Raw genomic sequence first — 20,765 nt, 5'->3', positions numbered from 1 at the left:
GTGTGGGCGTGGAGGGGCCCCATCCTTCCTTTTGCACCGGCACCCGCTAAACTAGTGAGAGGTCTGGCGATTTAGTGGAAATTTAATCTCGCTCTCATAATTTTGCAATAAACGACGAAAAAATAGAAATAGGACTTCATGGTATCGTTAGTTTAGAGTGAAATTTTACGACGTCAGACGGGGTTGCATATTAAAATTTACCAGATTTTTTTTGTATAATATCGGAACACGATTCTGATATCTTGTAAAAATAATTGTTCTAAATATTTGTGAGATATTTATCAATTATTATTTATTTATCGTATAGTTTTACAAGTACACAAATGTATCTACAATAAAATGGAAATGTCCAAATGTGACAACCAGTCCAGAATACTCGGGTCCACTTGGTGTAGAGTCCTCAGACCACCGTCAAATGGTCGAACTGGGCACTTGTTAACAGTGCGTTCTATTGTTTTCCTTTCCACTCTGCAGATTCAGTCAGCGATTGAACGGAACCCCCACACCTTCAAGATGTTACCAAAACACGCTTGACATGCCATAATGTGTTTCAACCTCGATTAGGTTTGCCAAGGTAGTTGGAATCCCTCAAGCTTCTTTGTTGGATCTTGAACCAGATTAGCGTTTGTGGGTGTCACCACTTGGAAGTCAGGTCGAAAGAACTGATACTTTCGAATCAGCTCAGGTAGTTTGTGTGATTTCAGACGAGTTGTTGGTGATCTTGAAGGGAATCTTACAAAAGAGACATTTAGGGAAGCGATCTTCTTAAGCAAGTGTATCTTAGCTGCTTTCCTCCTTATAGGTAACCACTGAATGAGAGTATATCTAACACTGTGAGTGGTAACTCTCGTGGCTTCATTAAAAGCACTCCGTCTTCAGGCCACAAGTGGTCCATCGGGACCAACCGACCGCTGTGTCACCCTCATGTGAGGATGCAGGCAGGAGGGGCGTGTGGTCAGCACATCGCTCTCCCGGTCGTTATGATGGTTTTCTTTGACCGGAGCCGCTACTATTCGGTCGATAAGCTCCTCAGTTGGCATCACGAGGCTGAGTGCACCCCGAAAAATGGCAACAGTTCATGTCGGCCCGGATGGGCACCCATCCAAGTGCCGGCCACGCCCGACAGCGCTTAACTTCGGTGATCGGACGGGAACCGGTGTATCCACTGCGGCAAGGCCATTGCCCGTGGTTTCATTAAGCTGCACATTAATCGTTGTGCGGACGCTGTTTACCACCCAAGAGAGCAATACTTTCCAAGAGCGAGTGATTCCTAGAAATACTGGATTTTAGTTGTGCGGTACTTTCATTCTGTCGAAAGTCCAATATTAGACTCTGTTTAACCGTTACAAGACTGCAAAAAAGGAATGAGAGAAGAGCCTTTGATTACACGAAACTGAGGATTAACCTAATCGGTCAGAGTACATTTCTGTCCAGAAGTCCACGCCGTGTAGCTGTTATATCTAGACGAGAACGATCTCTATGGATCGATTTACAGGGAATTAGTAGGCATGAGCTACTTAGCAGCGAGGTGAGCAAAAGCATGGTACACTCTGGGATGAAACTGGAGACGTAAGACCCCTTCTCCCACGTGATCGGTACACAAACGGGTGCCGAATCCTGTATTCGACCCAGGAGTCACACTACTACGACAACAAGGCTTTGCACTGTTCAGATGCCTTGGTGTCTCGTCAAACGCTTCGTGCACTGTCAGGCTCCTACAGTGGGTAGGTTAGTTGGAGGCCCTCGGACATCGCTATTCTCACCTGCGTGAAAATCTGTTGGGATTATTAGACTGTGGGAACTGAGGCAGTCAGTTCATGTTGTGGGAAACACCCAACTTCTTCTAGGCCTACACGTATCACCACAAAGTTTTCCTACGTAAGAAAGAATATTGACATTAGAGACACCAATACTTCTGCTATCTATTTAAGTACAATAAGTTCTACAACTCTAGGAATGGGTTTGTACATACTTTCTGATATTAAAAAAGAGACCAGCAGAGATGTGATCTGCCGGCCGGGGTGGCCGAGCTGTTCTAGGCGCTACAGTCTGGAACCGCGCGACCGCTACGGTCGCAGGTTCGAATCCTGCCTCGGGCATGGATGTGTGTGATGTCCTTAGGTTAGTTAGGTTTAAGTAGTTCTAAGTTCTAGGGGACTGATGACCACAGAAGTTAAGTCCCATAGTGCTCAGAGCCATTTTTTTAGAGTTGTGATCTGTCTCCACTAATCTACAATTTGTACATAGAAAAGTAACGAATGTGTTGTGACTTGGCTAGACAGCCAAGTCACTATGCGAGGATGCCGAAATGCACGCTCTTAGCTCACGCAGGCTTGCGTGAGGTCTGGAACAGTGTAAAGTAGTTAATATAGCAAATAAAGTACGTAGTTGATGTAATACTTAACTTTATTCCATAATTGGTGAACATCGCTCTTGATGATACTTTATATAATCTCAATATACACTGTAATGGCGCCTTGCTAGGTCGTAGCAATTGACGTAGCTGAAGGCTATGCTAACTATCGTCTCGGCAAATGAGAGCGTATTTGTCAGTGTAGCATCGCTAGCAAAGTCGGCTGTACAACTGGGGCGAGTGCTAGGAAGTGTCTCTAGACCTGCCGTGTGGCGGCGCTCGGTCTGCAATCACTGACAGTGGTGACACGCGGGTTCGTCGTATACTAGCGGACCGTGGCCGATTTAAAAGCTACTACCTAGCAAGTGTGGTGTCTGGCGGTGACACCACAGAATGAACGAATGAATGAACGCTCAGGAGCAAGTAGCAATGGAGAGTAGTGGAGGAGTGCCAGATCTACCGCAGACCTGGCACTCAGTGTAAACTATCTTACCTCAAGGTCACAGTGTAACCTGATGCACCATCCAGGCCTCTGAGGTACTTGTTTGCGCTACATTCAGAGTCAGAATTTAACCTGATACCTGTCAAGTGCCCCACCTCGAAGGTTATTTATGCACCTTGGAAAACTGCGTGGCATAAAAATGGCGTGATGATAGTCACCAATCCACTGTGCCGGCACGAGGACCAAAATCAACGTTACTGTGAGGGTGAGGTATCACACACACAGTGACCTTGAGATAAGATCGTTGACTGGGGTACAACTACTATGAAGTAACAATTAAAGGATAATGCTTCACAATAGTCAGTTTTTCAGACTAAACTTGCCTTATTGGGTTGATATAAGGATGAGTTTGCTGAAGGCTTGTGACTGAAATTTTAAAAGAGAAGTGCATGACGAAGTTACACGGAAGCAAAACTAAAACGATTGAGACCACAAGAGATGGAAAACAAAATGCCTTGCACATTATCTGGTGAAAGTGAGTACCTTGGAAGTTACATCGCGTCAGATGCTAGGAAAAAAAAACGCACACCACAGCTAGAACAGCCCAGGTAAAAGAGTCATTTATCCAGGGAAGGACAAATACTGATATCAAACACTACCTCCTTGACTACTAGGAAACGTTTGACAAAGAGCTACGTTGGGAGTCTACGTGTGTGTGTGTGTATGTATGGGGCAGAGATTAGGACGCTGAGAGGCAGAAAAGAAATGATTGCGAGTTTTAGAGATGATCGAGGAGACTGACGAAGATACCATGGACTGACAGAGTCTCAAACGAAGAAATTTTGAGAAGAACGGTAGAGACAAGGAGCCCACAGTCACTATTAGGAGGAACAATATGGTTGGTCACTTACTCCACCATTAATCCCAGTTCACTAACAAGAGTTCATGGACAACATTACAACTGGAAGTAGATACGAGAGCATCAGGACATTAGCATCAAGAAGTAAGGAAGTATGAGCGTGCGCTTCAAATTCAGGGATGAGGAGAAAAAGGATGAGTTCGTGGAGTTTAGAGGAGAAGATCTCTGTATGAAGTTACATAATCTGGTAAATAACAGCGAATCACATTACAAGTCGGGAATGTGGGACTTAAGTACGAAAGAAACTAAGGAGTGGTCATTCAGACTCTGGATGTGATACCGGAAACTACAAAGGTGGTACGTTAGTAAAAGTTGCTGACAGGAAGAAGCCTGGGCCTAACACACATCTTTCTTGAATAAGAAACTTAGTTACTGGGCTTGAAAAGGATTAAAGTGACTTAAAGAACACTGGCTACTTTTCATCAGTTATTACAGGAACTGCACAAGTCGTGATGGCTCTAATCAATTTTAGAGTAGCAAGTGATGGAAGACTCGTAAAACAGAGAGGAAAATCCGATGCGAAGCCAGAACGAAACAGATTCATCGGACAGAAATAGAGGATATCGTAATTTAAGTACAGACAGAGGCGCCAGTTTAAACTGAACAACAATTTCAGCCTTTTGGAAAATAAATGTTATTTAGAAAGAGATAAAAAAAGGGTCAATAGTTTAACTAAGGTAGTTATGCGAACCAAAAATGATATTCCAGCTACGAATAGGCCAAACAGTACCAAATGAAATGAGACAGTTTTTAAGGATACCACGAGAGTTTCGAGCAAAACAAACGGAAACAGGAATACAATAAAATATGTTGAATTACACATAACTATTCGTAAATGTCGTGAAGATGATGTGAGATGAATTTTGATAACAGAGACAAATTTCGTAACAGCAAAAATTATATAAACAATTAACTGGTCAGCCGGCAGAGTAAAATCAACAGCGACACAAGTGTATAAGCATTTGAAAAGTTAGTTATATGTTTGTATTGCCCACTAAGTGAACTCACGTTGACATGTTGAACACCAAATTCACCTGATCTAACTCCGAGAGAACACATCGGTAACGCTATCGGGCGCTAGCTCCGTGCTCACAAACCACCGTTCCCGTAACTTACGGGAATTGCATGACCCTTGCGTGGACACGTGTTGCCATACACATCTGGAAAACTACCAAGGACTTGTCCAGTCCATGCCACGCAGACCCGCGGTTATACTGTGTCGTATATGTGGCGCAAAACGCTATAAGGCAGTTGCTCATAATGCTTGGACTCATCTGCGTAATCTACTAACACAGTTCATCCTTTGACTCAAAGACAATTGCGGACGGCGTTTATAATGGTGTTTTATTGCTGCTCCACCAGTGCTCTCCACAGCGTAATCTTCTTAGTGTTCATTTCGTTGGTGGTTATTGATGAATCTTTTCTCACACGATGAGGTACCATCTCATCAAACGCTCCGAGCAAACGTTTCTTTGTCGAGAATCTTGGCCAGATCTCTTTGGGTGCTGAGCCGTGGCTGCTAGGTTTGCTGGCCTAAGTACCTCTGGCACCAGTATAGATAGTCACCTCCCTTCTGACATATCTTTGGTTTTCCTGGTTGAGGTGTGGAGGCTCGGCTCTGAGGCAGTGAGTTGTGAACGGCTGGCGGCGGTTCAAATGGTTCAAATGGCTCTGAGTACTTTGGGACTTAACTTCTGAGATCATCAGTCCCTTAGAACTTATAACGACTTAAACCTAACTAACCTAAGAACATCACACACATCCATGCCCGAGGCGGGATTCGAAACTGCGACCGTAACGGTCGCGCGATTCCAGACTGTAGCGCCTAGAACCGCTCGACCACTCCGGCCGGCCCTGGCGGCGGGGTTTGGTTGGTCAGATTTGGGATGGACCACGCATGTGCCCAGCCGGATCGCTGAGTGACTTGTCGAATGTTGGTGTAGTGGGACGCGAAATTGAAGCGTCACCCATCCACCAGTGTCAGCCCAGTTTGCAGGTGACTATAAGTTTAATTTAGTTTGTTTATATATTTTTCTTATTATTGGTAATAGATGTGAATTATCTAAAAGTTTTGTATTTTTTTTATGTGTTTCATGTACGGAGAGGGCGGCGCAACGAACGGAGACAGCATCTTCGTTGCCGCGACCAGAGAGGAAATTGCTGGCCGCTATACGTCGCGGGTCGACAGCCGAGGAGCAACAGAAGATCCTGGAACCGAGTTGTTGCGTCGTGCTTCTAAAAATTAAAAATGAATTTGTATACTCTTTTTGTACAACAATGATTTCATATAGAGCTTAATCTTGTTGAAAAGTCAGTCCTATTCTGTTAAGCCTCAGGTTCAGAACGTCTGTATGTAGGAAGTTAATAAAATAGTGGATACTACTAAAGTTGAAACACGTGTTCTGAGGATTTATTTATGGAGAATTATGTGAACTGATTAATAGTATATTTGACAAGATTATTGAATTTTGACAGTGGTCATCGCAACTTTGAATCTAAAAGGTTTAGTCAATGTGTGATTCTGATATCGATTAAGTCAAGATAAAGTGTGTCAATGTAAGTTCTGAGGAGAAACAAACGAAATTTAAATTGAAAAAGTTTACGCAAACCAATTGGCCCGAGTGATGTAATTCTTTGCATACGACTCGACTGATGTTTTACAGTTTCGTTCAAGAACCATTCTGTGACAATTTAAGAAGAATATAAATCATTTTGTAGTGGGTTGTAACTGACGTAGGTGACGAAGTCTGCACATGGTCATATGTCGAAAGAAAATCATTTATAAACAAACCTATACGTCGTTACACTACATTGGGCAGCCGCTAAAAAAGGTGACGAAGGTCGTGCTCTGGGGCTCTCGTGACTGGGTCCTCCTTCTGTTATTTTAAGAGGAGTTAAAAGGATAATTCGTTGTGTGGAGACTGCACGGTAACATACTGCCTATGGACATTCTGGCGCAATATTATTGTGTCGTGTTCAGTGAATAATGTATTTGCTTGTTCTGCAGTGTGCCTTGGCTTGAGAGTGGCCAATGGTTGCTATTGCGTCTTCTTTGAAGCCACGTGATTCTGTTAATTGTTAAACCGCTTGTGTGCACCCGCTCGGGTGAATTGAAGTGGTAACACCAGTGAGTGGCACTGTACCCGGTGGCAATCTCATGGTACTGTATCCGGTACTGGGTATGAATTTGAAATCTAGTTGTGATTTAATAAAGTGTATTTATTCTAACCAACGTTGATGTGTTTTAGGCATAATTGAATTACATCTACTACTGAGAGAAATTTTCTGCCTTACTTAAGGGTTTAACTGTAACTGCTCTGTTGGTACCTGCACCCTGTCAGTTACATGTTCTCGCTTATTATCTTACCTAGACAGAGCCGTATATATATATATATATATATATATATATATATATATATATATATATATAACTATTTGTTATATCTAAGGTCAGGAGTTGTATTTACCTTGCTGAAGCGATTCTCATCACTTGTGAGTGTCCATTCTGTTATTGTTTGAGAGTGCTACCTCGCCTGTGATTTATGTGTGAAGTTGATTGCGAAACACGCGAGTCTACCTTGGCGTTTGCAGCCATGACTTCTTGGCCGCTACCTTGGCGGCATTCTGCCCAACGCCCGACGTCTAAGTTATTGCCGCGGGAGCGGTTTGGCGCGTCGCCTGTCATACCTACCAAAAGTTGAGCAGTTGTCTTGTTCCTTGGAGCTATTACCTGGGTTGAGCAACTGCCGCCAAGGTTGTTGGCTGTGGAGTTTGGCCGGATTAACTCGTGAATTTTGTAAATTACGATTCAAATTTCATTCTTACTGTTGTAAACTCAGGTGATTTGTGTTTATTGAATACTGTTTCCTTTTGCTTATATTGGTAAATTTCACTAGTTTGTCACTATAGTTCTGATGGTTTTCATGACTGTTATTAATGTGGAATTTAATTGATCAGTGTTTTTCTTAAATAAATGTTAATTTGGTGAAAACGACGAAGTATCTGATCGGTCTCCATTCCACGTGGTGATGGTTGATCCTTTCGTGTCCTGAGTCTGTTACCGGAGTTTCAGCAACGACTTCACAATTACTCGTACATTTCTATCCGCAGCGATAAATAAATTTCTATTTTCTATTTAAAAATAGTGTTTAATGACTGTTGCGGCTGCGTAATTAGTACAAGTAATTGTTTGCCATTTAATTTTGTGGGCACGTAATCCTTTTTGGTTTTCTCATTCCTGTAATCAGAGTGCTACCCAGTTGTTAATTACTTTGTTTCTTATCGCCATCTTCGCTGATTGGGCCGATGTTCTTTTATTTATTTGGTTGGGTCTTGAGCGGTAATGTAATGAAATATGCGCCGCCCTTCGTAAAGCAATGCACTACTGCAAGTTTTCTAAGATTAGTTCTTCATCTGTTGTAGTTCATGTTGTTCGGGACCTGCCCCATCCACCAGCACACCCTCGGGTGGCGAGTTCACACCGCCCACTCTTTCTGTCGGGTTATCCCACCTGTCACGGGGATGAATTTATTGTATCTGTAGAACTTCTCTTGGTTTCGAAACCACCAACGAACGTGACGCACTGCTTGTGTTGCTACTCTTAATTGTTACAAAATTTGCTGCATCCATTTAAGATATATTTAAAAGCCAATTGAAAAATTTTGTAAATGTTAAGGTTTTTGATTATTAATATGCAGCTTGGCTAACTTCAGATACCTGTCACTGTTCGAAAGATTGGGTACTTTCTTAATTGTTCAAAAGATCTTTTGCTAACGTCAATTGCTAATCTCATTTCCTCGTTAATATTCTACAAGTTATTTAATTCTCTATTTATTTTTAAAAGCTATTTTACTGACGTCATAAGGTTGTCTTTTATTTAAACAAAAGATTATGCATATTTTCAACTGTAAGCTGTTTTCTTGCCTACTGGCCCATTCCTACATCTCAACAGCGTATTAAGCTGCTTAAGGGTATCTGCACACAGTTTTCTCTGTAGATTCTGTCGTCTTTCCGGGCACTAGATCTCGCTGCGCCTACATTAAACGCGTATCTACATCTACATCCATACTCTGCAAACCACTGTGACGTGCAGGGCAGACGGTACGTCCAGTTGTACTAGTTACTACGGGCTTTTCTCATTCGTTTCACGTATAGAAACAATGATTACTTAAACGGCTTTGTGAACGCTGTACATAGTGCAATCTTATTTTTGCGACCCATACAGGAGCGAAACGTAGACTGTACTATAATTCCTAGATTCGTTATTTGAAGCTGATTATTGAAACTTACTAATTAGGCTATCACAGGATACTTTGCGTGTATCTCAAATGTTCGCTAGTTCATTTTTTCAGCATCTCCTATTAAAACTCATTGTATTTCGTATCACTGTGAGTTGCTGTAACGAGTAACGGCTCCCTCGTGGCAAGTAGCTCTGCTACACTGTGTGATCAAAAGTACCCGAACACCCCCAAAAATAAACGTTTTTCATATTACGTGCATTGTTTTGCCACCTACTGCCAGGTACGCCATATCTGCGACCTCAGTAGTCATAACACATCGTCAGAGAGCAGAATGGGGCGCTCCGCGGAACTCACGGTCTTCGAACGTGGTCAGCTGATTGGGTGTCACTTGTGTCATGCGCCTGTACGCTACATTTCCACACTCCTAAGCATCCCTAGATCCACTGGTTTCGATGTGATAGCAAAGTGGAAAAATGAAGGGACACGTACAGCACAAATACGCGCAGGCCGATCTAGTCTGTTGACTGACAGAGATCGCCTACTGTTGAAGAGGTTCGTAATGTGTAATAGATAGACATCTACGCAGACCATCACACAGGAATTCCAAATGCATCAGGATCCACTGCAAGTACTACGACATATAGGTGGAAGGTGAGAAAACTTGGATTTCATGGTCGAGCGGCTGCTCATAAGCCACACATCACGTCGGTAAATGCCAAATGACACCTCGGAGCGTAAGGAGCGTAAACATTGGACATTGAACAGTGGAAAAACGTTGTGTGGAGTGACGAATCATGGTACACAATGTGGCGATCCGATGGCAGGGTGTGGGTATGGCGAATGCCCCGTGAACGTCATCTGGCAGCATGTGTACTGCCAACAGTAAAATTCGGATGCGGTGATGCTATGGTGTGGTCGTGTTTTTCATGGAGCGGGCCTGCACCCCCCCCCCCCCTGTTGTTTTGCGTTGCACTATGAAAGGACAGGCCTGCATTGATGTTTTAAGCACCTTCCTGCTTCCCACTGTCGAAGAGAAAATTTGGAAATTTGTGGTAAGTACTATGGGACCAAACTGATAAGGTCTTCGGTCCCTAGGCTTACACACTACTTTAACTTAAACTAACTTGCGCTAACGACAACACACACACCCATGCCCAAGGTAGGACTGGAACCTACGACTGGGGAGCTGCGGTAACCGTGGCAAGGCGCCCGAGACCCCACGGCTATCCTGCGCGGCTTTGAAGAGTAATTCGGGGATGGCGATTACATCTTTCCACACGTTCGAGCACCTGTTCATAATGCACGGCCTGTGGCGGAGTGGCTGCACGACAATAACATCCTTGTAATGGACTGGCCTGCACAGAGTCCTGACCTGAATCCTATAGAACTCGTTTGGGATGTTTTAGAACGCCGACTTCGTGCCAGGCCTCACCGACGGACATCGATACTTCTCCTCAGTGCAGCACTCCGTGAAGAATGGGCTGCCATTCCCCAAGAAACCTTCCAGCACCTGATTGAACGTATGCCTGCGAGAGTGGAAGCTGTCACCATATTGATTTCCAGCATTACCTATGGAGGGCGCCACGAACTTGTAAGTCATTTTCAGCCAGGTGTCTGGATACTTTTGATCACATAGTGTATACAGGTGGAGGTTTCAGGTAGAAGTGCAATAAAATACATGTCGATTTTTTTATCGTAGCGCCACTCTCATCGATATGGCGTGCAGTTGTTTATTATGGGACGTAAACAGTTTACAAGCAGATGCTACAAGTCCTCGTACAATCTGAAAGATTCCGTTCCGGCGTTTGGTTGCTTACCTCAAAGTACTAAGTTTGGAATATTCCACCACTTGTATAACTTTGGGCATACAGCATTAGGACGCACTGTAAAGCTACTGAAGGTGTGTTCATGAAAAAAGTACCTGGAGATGAAGATGTTTGAGTGGAAATGGTTAAATCTGGAGCCAAAGTACTTAAGAACAAAAGTCATTTACTGAATAATGAGTTTGAAGGTGCAGATATTTTCCTCGGCAACTATATAAATACAGTAATTTCCCGATTGTCCAGTTTAATGCCGACCGGACACAGTACGGGTAAACAAAACACACCGACATTCGAAAGTTAGCATGCGCTTCAGTCCGAGGGGCTAAAATAAGAGTGGTTAGATCCTTCTAGTAACGGCCAGTTTTGGATTGAGACGATATTGTTCTGTTTGTTGTAATAGACTTCAGCGCTAATACTATCAGGTGCTTCTTTATAAGTTCCCCGCACCGCACAGCTGTATCTTTAACCCCGTGGCGATGCCTAAATCGAATCAGCCATCGTCATGAAGTGCTAAATTTTCCTTCAATCTTCAGAGTTTCAGGTAACTAACATGCTTTGTCAGTTAACGTCTGACTGATATGGGAACTCCTTCGGCCCCCTTCTGCTGCACCATAAGTGTAGTCTATTTAGTTTTTCGTAAGTTGAACTTCTCTGACACTTGTGCTGTGTCAGTCCGACTTTTCTTTCAGCTTTGGTTGCGAAATTTCACAACTTTTGTTTATTTTCCTTTTAAACCTGTCACTGTTTGTACGCCTAGCCCATACTCCCCAGAAAATATTATTGCAGTTTTGTCCTTTTCTGACTTTATTTACAACTTCTAATTTCTTTCCGATCGTTAGGACAACACATTTGTGTTTATCTGCTATGTTCCTAACTCAAGTAAACCGCACGTAATTACAGAAAGAACAAGAAATGTAGTATAGGTTACCACTTATATCTGACGGTAGGATTGGGTCCCGCATCGTCTCCCGGTGGTAAAACACGAGTCACATACATAATAGCGTATTCTAAAAGAAAATATTCGTTCTAAAAATAAAACAAAATACGTCATGCTTGTTGTTTTGTTTTTCCAAACATCGTTGATTTCTGCATGGATAATCCGCAAACCGGGTAGTCTGCACTAGGAAAAACGGAAGTTGCAGCTATCGTTATATATACTAAAGGCCTTTTTCTTGTTGTGGTAATATTTAATCTAAGACGCGTTTCGCCTTTTACATTAAAGGTATAATCAATGGATTTTTCTAGGAAATATACAGTTTTCTTTTTACACATGTTACTTAGATGATTCAAACCCCTCACGATATAATTTTTTACTTAAATAAAATACATACGTATAACAAAACTGCATATTGTTAGAGAAAAATCCAATGAAGGAACTTTTAATACAAAGAAAGAAACGAATCCATCTATATCTACATGGGTACTCTGCAAATCACACTTAAGTGCCTGGCAGTATCTGGAAATTAAATATGGCTGCTGCATTAAGTAACAGGCGTTTATTTCATAAAATGGAAACAAGAAGTTCCTGGGGTTAATGCAAATCCTAGACTGCGCATATAAAGCAAAACATATGGATAAGTCAAAACACATGGTTATATGGAATCTGTTGTTTACTGTACTTACAAAACATGCTACATGTAAAGTTGTATTACGAAAGCTCTACACGCCAGAAACTGACAATTTATTTACAAATGGCTCTGAGCACTATGGGACTTAACTGATGAGGTTATCTGTCCCCTAGAACTTAGAACTGCTTAAACTTAACTAACCTAAGGACATCACACACATCCATGCCCGAGGCAGGATTCGAACCTGCGACAGTAGCAGTCGCACGGTTCCAGACAGTAGCGCCTAGAACCGCTCAGCTACAAAACTACAGTTAAGACACATTGTACTTCGTATCCCTTGATTTCAATTCGCTTTCGTGAAACAATCAATTAATTTTTCCTGTCTCTGTCAATTATTTCTTTCATGGCTACGCCTCTCAATTATCGGACAGTAGTAACACTGATATATTCAAACTAATTTGGTCCTGAATACTCTAATAACAGTTTAACGCATTTCGCGTCCATGATCGCCTCGTTTGTTCCTCTACCGAAAGCACTTTTTTTTCACGATATCCGTGTAACTTAGCTGCTCAAATCCTAGTTTGTAGGTATCGCTGTTTAATTGTCCGCGTGAGTTTCCGTGACTGACCTATCAACAATTTGTAATCTGTATTCTGAACGAAAGTATTCGTATTACTCACAGGAGAATATTTCAAGTTTTTTTTTATTTTTATTTTTTCAAAAATCGCTAAACTATGCACAGATAATCCGCAAGTAGGACCAAATGGACGTGGGATGATTGAGAAATTGCTGTATTTACAGAATTTCTAAAGAATAAAACAATTCCGCCGCGTTAACAGTTGCCTGTATTTTGAATGTCGTGAGATATGAGAAAGTGTGAAGTAACAAGCTGGTGTGTAGTGGCCACGTACTCACCTGACGACCGGAGAGCTGGACGGCAGAGACGGCGCCCCAGCACTGCGCTCAGGGGCCGGGTCTGTCCGGCGGAGCCTTCTGGAAGCGCCCAGGCTGCAGGCGACAAGAAAACACGTATCAGAATAACCAAACCAGCGTACTGTTTGTAACGTCTCCGGGCAAAACACATATTATATGTGGTAAAAAAAGAAAAAAATAATTGAACTGGATAATTGTAATTTTATTTCTGCATGGACAATGATTGTGTGATCTTTATGTGATAAAGAGAAACCGTTAAGTGTCATGTTTTATACTTGTAGGAATTATGTACCTTCCTTTTTTTTAAAAAAAAAAGGTAATATCTGTGTCGGCGAGTACTGAAACCGTCACAGACGATACTTATCAAATATCAAACAAAGATGAGAATTTGTCACAACGAGTGTAAACAGTAGTGACCGAGCATTAATTTCTCTGTCGTCTTTTTGGAGTTACGTGGACAGGAAGAGCCTGTGACGTTATATTGTACGCTTGCGTAGCATTCTTTTGTCAAGATTTAGAGAAGGGCGCCATTAGGTATTGATTTCTAAAGGTGTGTAAGAATTTAATCTGTCTAAATTTTTTGAATAGAGTTACTTAGTGAAAACTTGCATTACGCTTTGTAATAAGCTTGCCTGGTATTTTATCCCATCCTTTTAAGACTTTTTAGCTATTTAAATACTATTCGTGGTGCAGAGCTGCGCTACGAACGAACGCGTTCAAACTGCATTAAATGAAACCAATCATACCGCAAAGAAGCGGACAGGTAACAGTGAACTAAAATCATTTCTTTCAGCTTTCAGGATCGCAGGGCAGAGCAGCAGATTTAATTATGTGTTTTTCAGCTGGACGCGGGCTGCGGATGATATATTATTAACAGTGCAAAAAGATAATTTACCTTCATGACATAAAAGAAACCTTGCTGTGCGTAGTTCTGGTCTGGCAAACATTATAGTGAAAACATTTTTTTTCTCTGATAATAGTCTCATGTTCTCGTGTTTGTCGTGGTACTTATTGGTGTTTTACTGTTAACAAAAGTTCACTGCAAAATTTTGATGCTGAACAAACATTGCGTACTGTAACCTCAGTATTAATAACGAAATAATTTTCAGTAACCTTTTCAATAACTGTAAAATAAGGAAGATATGATGGACTTTATAGCGAGTTACAGTAACGAAACAATGTTCTTTTTATAGAAAGCTAGATCCAGAATAATAAGAACATAATATATTTTGTTTTGTTGAAAATTAATGATCCAAAGAAAGTCACAGCACAGCACACCTAAAAAGTATTTCAGGGTTCTTTTCGTAGCAACATATTTTATCTCATATATTAGTTGTTACGTGAGCAATAACAAAGCAAAAAAACAGCGAAATGTTGCTAAATCACATTACTCTACCATTTGTGTAAACTAATTTGATGTATCTCTACCTACATCAGTTCAGTCGACAACATCACTGGTAGAGAGAGTGATGCCTGCATCCTGTAGCTGTGTAACTGTTTTATTATTATTATTTTGTTATTATTGTCTGTTGTTGTGTACGTAAATAGTTTTCTATTCTTTAACCTTCGTGTGTGTCTGCGTTATAACGTGAACCTGGTCACTGAAAGCGGTGTGCTTATGTAAACGTTATCTGATAAAAAAAGACATCAAGTCCAACTGAAACCGTAAAACTGTTTTGAATTTAACTTTAAGCAAAAAAATTAGAAAAAGTAAAACTTTATATTAAATAAGCTATCCTGTGGAGCCCTTTATTGTGCAGCGCTGTGAACAGTGCTACAATGTATGACGTCAGAGTGCTTGTCTTCAAGGCCCACGAGAAAAACAGGCCGCGGCGCCTACGTCACGAAGGTAGTCCTGAACTCGCTCGCTCGCTCAGCTCAGCAGACAAAACGCGCTTCTGAACTGTTAACTCGCAGCTGGGCGTTAAGTACTAACGAGAATTGCATCTTCCACTGGAATCTGTATTATTAAGTCTTACTGATTAACAGTACTACAGCAAAATTTAATTCAAGATCAATACTCGGTATAAAATGTATAACGGCTTGTTTATAGCATTTTGTCTCTTCTACTTAACAGTGCTCATTACATGCTGGAAGTGGTGCCTTATGCAACTGACAATCATTTTAGTATGGTTTTAATTTATTGTACTCCAGTACAGCCATAACAAATTATAAGTAGGCCCATGGACTTCCTATCATTATTGGACTAATAACAGTAAGATTCCATAATAGCGGATTCCAGTAGAAGATTGTTTTCGTTTGTACAGACACGCCTAGTCACGAGATAACAGGTGTAGAAACGTAGTTTGTCTGCTGATTTGAGCGAGCGAGCGCAGGACTACCTTCGTGACGTAGGCACCACGGCCTGTCTTTCTCGTAGGCCTCGGCTTATCTTGCACCTACAACACACAAAACCAACAGAATAAAAATGCTACATAAAATTACAAATCGAATTTTGATAGAATAAATGACCAAGATCTTTTATTAAAATGTCCTATAAATTTAAGTTCGAAAACTTACTAAATAAAATCCCAAACATTAGTTCATAGATACCCGAATGTAAAAATGTACTGTAACAGTAAGAATGTCTGAGTAAGAAGTGAAACCTGAACTGAACTTCACTTAATCTGACACTGAAGATAATTTTGAAAGGCAATGCTTAACTGTGAATGATCTTGCTGCGTCCTGACTGACGTTAACTGGCCTTAACAAGTTTGCATGACTTACCTTGTGGCAACTGAAACTCGGTACTGTTCTAAAGTGGTGAGTATTAAAATATAGCACCGCAACAACCAGCTAAAAAAAAAGTTTCGAAGTGCTGTGCACATAAAGCTTTATGTTTCGACCATACGGCATCGCACAATTACACAACTAAACTTCCGTGAGGAGACGATGCAAGAAACACGACTTACTAAATGATTGAAAAGGGACTGCCAATCAAAACTGTATTTTTACCTCATTTCTTAAAAATTACAACCGTCTTTTCCAAAATCGCTTCTTATAAAAAGAATATGACTATGCCATGAATTTAGTTAATGAAATAGTAAAGGAGTGGCGAATCATTAGCTCTGAGTCCAGACTATGTAAGCAGACAACTTTGCTTAATCACGTCTGGCCAATCAAACTCAATGACCCAAACCAACAAAGCAGAATCAAGCTAAAAATCTTTCTCAAACTCGTGATAAATTACGTGCGAGCAAGCACTGCAGCGACAACATTACCTGAATATCTGCACACAATCAGTCTTTACAAAAACCAACATTTATCAATTTTTTTTTTTTTACAAAGGAAGCTAAATTTAACGTCTCATGTAGATAAATGTATCACATGCGTCACTCAGAACCTGTCACTGAATACACCTCTGTAAAGAAAACAAATGTTTAGCAAGCAGGTGAAAACAAATCGCCAATTCTGATGCAATCCCAGGGGAATCCGGTAACTCGCTGTATCTTGAACAATGAACAGCTGGGACTGAAACTTACCACAGGATTTTATTTCCACAATTCAGTTATCTCTGACACATGAAAAAGATATTGACTTTAATAAATAGCTGGCAAGCTCTGCAAGTTTTCAGTGTGCTCACAGCTTTAGAGTTACGAAAGTGTTTTATTGAATCAGTTATATTCTCCAGCAAAAATGCAACATTGTTCTATTAGAAATAGCAAATTTCATGCATGTTTACCTGTCTATAAATACGTTACGAAAACATGATAGTCACTACTTTATGAACTGCTTGATGCCACTCATTAAAGCGAAATAGATTTTAAATTTCTATAATCTACCTTCAACACATTAAAAGATAATTAAGATACAGACGTTGACCACTTCACTCTGAATAGGAAAAGGAAAAATGCGTGGTACACTATTTGCTGCGAATAATTTTCATATTCTCAGATGAACAGGAAGAAAATCCCATGGTAAGTTTCCATTCCAGCCGTTCCAAATTAAAAATACGTTGGATTTCACGATTCCGTCAAAATTGCAACAGAATTGGCGATTTATATTTGTCTGCATTGTTAACCATTTTGCATTTCAAGAATCATCAGTTATGAGTAGCAGCTACATTTGTCTTGTTGACAGGTTTAATTTTGCTTCTTTTGCCAAAACAGTATAATTGCGCACAAACTCACCTTGCAATCGCGACAGAATTTTGAAACAGTCTGTGTTATGCAACAAAAAATAGGCGACCAGAAATGTCAACACATCATGTAAAATCTCATTGTGTCAGTTTGCAGTAAAATACGTGAAGAAATTTCGTGTTTATTTTCATATTTGCAAATTCTCTTTGCACTAGTTACCGATGAGTTTTTAAAATTTGAAGTACTGGAATGAAAAAATTAAATAAAAACTATGGTTTCGGCTGTATCGACGTGGATAAGAATGTTCCGTTCGCTAACCATATGGCAAAATACTCTCCTCTTTACGTTCTGTCATTTGTCAAAATCTCGTTTCGAGATCTCCAGCGGTTCAGGAGACACGAGATATGTTATGAATACTGCACTGTCTGGCGGGTGTTATCGGAAGTGAACGTGGTGCATAATTGGAGATGGAGAGAGACCTCTTCCCAGCTCTAAAGAAAATTCAATGTCTTAGCTATATTTCATACACCGCAACGTTCTCTCGCAGGAGAGCTTCTGTGAAGTTTGGAAAGTAGGAGACGAGGTACTGGCAGAATTGAAGCTGTGAGGACGGGTCGTGAGTCGTGCTTGGGTAGCTCAGATGGTAGAGCACTTGCCCGCGAAAGGCAAAGGTCCCGAGTTCCAGTCTCGGTCCGGCACACAACTGCCAGAAGTTTCAAGAAGTGAAATGTATTCGCTGTTGGGAATATCGACAACCATCAGCTGTATATCGAATGACGACAATGTAAATTTGTACCAGAACAGGACTCGACCATGAGGCTATCCGAGCATGACTCACGGTGAGACTCAAACTTGCATGTGTTTACAATCACGTGTCAACAACCTGCACTCGTATATTCACTATGTACATATTCCCGTACAGGGGAGACATTTTAACTGAAAGTCGCTTGCCCGATGTCGACTGATAAATATGATATTGCAGTGCTTGTTTCGTTCAGAATTACGATGCAAAGTTCTCGTACTGCTGAACAACACAGGCAATGCAGTATATTATCGGATGTAGACAGCGTTAGTCCTACTTGCTTTGTGTGGTTGTGCTGATATGCTAATCGTTCCTGAGCATATAGTAGACTTCATACCAATCTCATGTTTGTCAGATGCTTCCTTCATTGTATTGCAGTTTTAATTACTAGCAATCTATATTTTTCTGACTAAACATTTACATTATAAGTGGACATTTTAAGATGAAACCAAATTACAGTATATGTGCACGTAAGCAAATATAATGATACACATGAAAAACTCGTACACATTTTTGGTTCCCTGCTGAAGTGATGTAAATTTACTGTTATTTTTCCATCCCACAAGTGGAGCTCCTGCTAGTTTAACAGTTGCCGTATCCAAAGAAACACTGGAAATATCGGTGGAAATAATGATCTGAATAAAAACACCGAATTTTCGGAGGAATTTGTTGTCTAAAGTGCAATTCCATGTGTTGTTAATGTTTTTCTTAGGATTTGTTTTATTCAAGGTGTCCCAGAAGGACTGGTCTAGATTCAGGGATATGGCAGGAACGAAGATTCGAAGCAAATAAGTCTGGTAACAGTTGCCCTAAAGCGCATACCTGAAAAGCTATGATCACTTGCTTATCTTCGCCACAGTGAAACACATTTCTTCTACTAACGAAGTATTCATATCTCTTGAGGTATGCGCTTTGGAGCCCCTTTACCAGACTTTTTTGCCTCGAATGATGTTCTTGTCATACCCCTCAATATTTTGGACACGTATAGCTGCGGTGGGCAGCGCAACGAGTCGGCATGCAAATTACCGGCTTTCTTTCTGTTTTTACGCTAAGGAATGGTTAAGCAGCAAGGGTCTAACAAAGCACAGATGAATATTAGTTGTTTGTGGGATGATGATGTCATGCCTTGCGTAAGAAGTAGAAGCATCTACCAGCATGCTTTAGAATTCGACAGTGGTAGTATCATGGCCTATCGAGAATGGAGTTACAGTTCCGGAATATCGCTTCTCGCGTCGGTTGGGATTCCATGAGTATCAATAGTCCGTCCCGGTAGCTGAGTGGTCAGCGCGACGGAATGTCATGCCAGGGGGCCCAGAGTTCGATTCCCGGCTGCGTCGGAGATTTTCTCCACTCAGGGACTGGGTGTAGTGTTGTCCTAATCATCATCATCTCATCCTCATCGACACGCAAAGGTGCCGAAGTGGCGTCTACTCAAAAGAATTGCACCAGGCTAACGGTCTACCCGACGGGAGGCCCTACCCACACAACATTTCATTTCACTCTGTGAAACTCTGAGGATTGAGGAGGGCCATACACAAAGCCAAATCTGAAAGCTTCAAGAGACTAGCGAACAAAGATGACAAATGTACTATATCGTCCGTTTGGCCTTGCAGGATAGTACTAACTTGTCACATACCTCGAGTCGGGAAATCGACAACGTCTGGTGCACGACGACTGCCTGCAGGGTGATCACTGTTGTGGCTTCCATAGACGCTTTAGCAGAAAGAGGCACACCTACAGTGGTGCGCCCAACGCCAACACTGGTTTCGAGAGTCGCACTATGTCTCCTTTCCAGACGAGATGTGGTTCTGTGTTCAAGACCACGATGGACATACCCATGTGCAGAGACTCCGAGGAAAACAATCGTTGTCAGACGGCACTCGTCATCGCTGCACATTGCGTGATGGTCAGGCTGCCATTCGGCACACAAATCTATCACCTCTGGTTCGAATTGCTGATAATCTAGACAGTACACGTTACTTTCTCGACCCTTTAAGGTCGGTGGCAATGAATAGTGTTCGAAGTCTCTGTTGTATTATTTTTCAACACGATAATGCAACACCGCACGTTGCCTATGCTATCCTGACCTACCTCGATAAAGTGGGCAGTTGTTTGTTGACCTAGCCAGCACGTCCTCCAGATCTCTCACCCGCTGAAAACATTTGGTCATGGGTTTTCCAAACGACTCGCACGCCATCACGCTCTACGACTAATGAACTCTGGCACAGAATTCAAGCAGCATGGAATGATGTACCTGTCCACTACTTACGAGTTCCAGGACTTCTGGATGTTTTATGACTGCTTCCAGTGATTATCCTGCAACGGTGTAATCACACAATAGTTGGTCTTTCTGTCTCTTTATGCACAATAATTTAGATAAGTTTGAGTACCGAGATACTAAAACACCATCACTCGTCAGCCACTACCACTCATGAGCACTGGTAGCGATTTAAAGCAGCATGGAATGACAGCCGTAACAGTCATCCAGGTTCACCTCGACTGATGGCTAGCTGAGCTGGAGTCATTATCACCAGACATGACAGCATCGTGTGCCAGATACCAGATCCTGTATACCCGCAAATCACCTAGAATTTTAGGCGTATATT

The 20,765-nt window shown here is 41.6% G+C and overlaps 1 pseudogene; it reads right to left on the bottom strand.

The window, feature by feature from the left end:
* Positions 1-1,066: 1,066 nt before the first annotated feature.
* LOC126163627 (5S ribosomal RNA) lies at positions 1,067-1,184 on the bottom strand (annotated as a pseudogene).
* Between the last annotated feature and the right edge of the window lie 19,581 nt (positions 1,185-20,765).

This window comes from Schistocerca cancellata, chromosome 2 (assembly GCF_023864275.1).
Source record: "Schistocerca cancellata isolate TAMUIC-IGC-003103 chromosome 2, iqSchCanc2.1, whole genome shotgun sequence".
Taxonomy (NCBI): domain Eukaryota; kingdom Metazoa; phylum Arthropoda; class Insecta; order Orthoptera; family Acrididae; genus Schistocerca; species Schistocerca cancellata.
The sequence above is the reverse complement of the archived record's forward strand: the minus strand, read 5'-3'. Positions and strand labels throughout refer to the sequence as shown.